At 49.1% G+C, this 2,405-nt stretch overlaps 1 protein-coding gene across 1 annotated transcript in view; it reads left to right on the forward strand.

The window, feature by feature from the left end:
* DACRYDRAFT_23040 (uncharacterized protein) overlaps positions 1-2,405 on the forward strand; it is a 42,134-nt gene that overhangs the window by 1,667 nt on the left and 38,062 nt on the right. The window lies entirely within an intron of this gene.

Consider the following 2,405-nt stretch of genomic DNA (forward strand, 5'->3'; position numbering starts at 1 on the left):
CCAAGATATTCTTGGATACTCCAAGGCTGGTGTGGAGACTCTTGTGCATGTGGGGGATAGGATTGGTGTCGCGGGATCGGCTTGATAACTCTAACAATAAGAAAGAAATTAAAGAGAATAAGTGTTGCGTTGTAGACTTCGACGTAGCTGTGAATGAAATGCGTTCTGTGTGTGATATGTACTCTCTCGACATTATGACAATGGAATATCTCAATGAGTTCGAGGTGGAAGCAAAAAATACAAAGATGGCGATGAGGAGAAAATGCCTCGGTCATTCTACCACTGCCGTTCTTTCTTATCCATTACATAATCAACGGGACCTTTGGTGCGTGCTTGATAATTCCACTCGTCCTCGTTGCGCAAACAGCGCAAAGTGTCCCGTTTCCAGCGACTGAAAAAGATGCGCGTCCATCGGGGAGGTGGACCAGATTTGTTGATATTTTTGTCGACCTCCGTGAAGATCCAGTCCACCACCACATGAAAATTCTCCATCTCCCCAAGACATGCGTACGCACCGTAGGCATCGTCGAACCACCATGCGATCGTTGCATCGCGCTTACGGCGTCTTGCAAGAAGCTTGGCTCTGCCGAAATTGAGGAAGACAAAATGCTCTTCACCGTCTTGTTGCCGTACGATGACATTGTTACGGTGCAGGTCGCGATGGCACATACCAAGCTCGTGTATCTCGTCGAGACTGGTCAGGAAATCGGACATCTTGTATGCGTCAGAAGACACAGAGAACAGAATGAAAGTTGCTAGGGAGGGACGTACCTTCTTCTGCGCGCCAGGAGTGCGCGAGAGAGGAACGCCGTGTACGTATTCCATGAGATGTCCGTGAAAAAAATCGACCATCTCTGAGATAGAACTAAACGCAGTGAGTCCTCGCAATTGATGATCAACAGCACGCCACACGCATATCATAAAAGCCATAAGACTTAGGCACAAGAGTGCCTTGGAGTGTCTCCAACCTGGCATATGCCCATGCTTCGCGAACGTAGGCATCTTGGTCCATTGTGTCATCAGGGCTGGGATGATAATGTTTCACAAGTAGTTCTTCCTCTGTCGAGTCGGTTGGACCATAGAGGTTGGCACGCCAAACCGTGGCGCGATTTCCAAAGTGTAGTGGCTCCAGTAGCATGACTGTACGACCGGAGAGCGGGGATGGCAGAGGTACGACAGCATCGTCGAAATAATCCCATCGCTCACACGGCACAGACGTAAGCTTGAGAAACTTGTATGCCAATCCTTTTGTGTAATCATCCAAGTCGGCGGTAGACATATCAGAGCAACTGATGTTGGGTGAAAGTAAACAGAGTCAGTGAAGCCGACTGTAGGGGCTCGTCCCACCAGTTTCTCCTCACACAGTGTTCTGCTCTCTGGGGCTTCAGTGCTCGCAGGACAACAGTGGTGTCCCAGAAACTGGATACAAATGTGCCGGTGGACAAGGCAGGTATCACACAAATTTTGCGCCAGGCGGGTCAACGAACCCTAAATGATTAGTCAGCCTACCATAAGTAGGCAATATCTTTGTGGGAGATCCACCTCATAGTATGGTTGCTCAAATGTGACAGAACTCTCCTTCCTCTGGTACGGCAGTGTACCCACTGGTACAGAGGGTATACTCCTGTAATTCTGTCATCATGCAACACTTCCCCTTCCAGCCACATGCAACGTAATGCTCCCCACTAGGAATTCCCCTACCATCCCCACCAGTCTTGTACCCTCCAGTACCCATTGTCTCAACATTGTCTCATCTGGACCCTGTGCTTTCCTCTCTCAGTGCTGGTTTGCATTGTGTACATCCACACATCCAACACATGATGTTTTCCCACCATCCATTGCCTCTTGAGCCTTTCCTTGCTTATGGTGTCCCCCCTTCCTATATGTCTTCCCTTGTTACCTCCTCACTTCTTGGTATGCCTAATTTTCTTGTTGTGCCCCCCCCCCCCCCATTCCTGGTTCAATTGCTGTCCCCCTTCCTTCCTGCAGCTGCTCACCTTAAAATCCCATCAGTTGCTTTCCCCCTCATTTCATTTCACCCTTATTCTGTCCCCTCACATTTAACCCAAACCCTTCCACAATTGTCCTGTACGTCGCTTCACCATTCTGTTAGGGCAACACAGGCTGACTAAGTCTGCTCACCTATGAGTGCCAAGAGTCTAAGCAGGCAACAAGGAAGTGGAGTAGACCTGATGACTAAGACCTATCTACAGTATAGGTACCTGTGGATGATCCTAAGAGACCAAGTCTGAAGAGACAGTCCCAGGCAGAGTAGGCCTTATATTTATACCTCTGTGGTGGAACCTGCTAGGACATCTTGCTTACTCAGCCTAGTCAGGTGATCAGGTCATATGACCAAGGATGAGGTCATATGAGGTCATGCACAGCCATGCACAGCAGGTCAC

The sequence above is a fragment of the Dacryopinax primogenitus genome (assembly GCF_000292625.1).
Source record: "Dacryopinax primogenitus strain DJM-731 SS1 chromosome Unknown DACRYscaffold_12, whole genome shotgun sequence".
NCBI classification, from domain to species: Eukaryota; Fungi; Basidiomycota; class Dacrymycetes; order Dacrymycetales; family Dacrymycetaceae; genus Dacryopinax; species Dacryopinax primogenitus.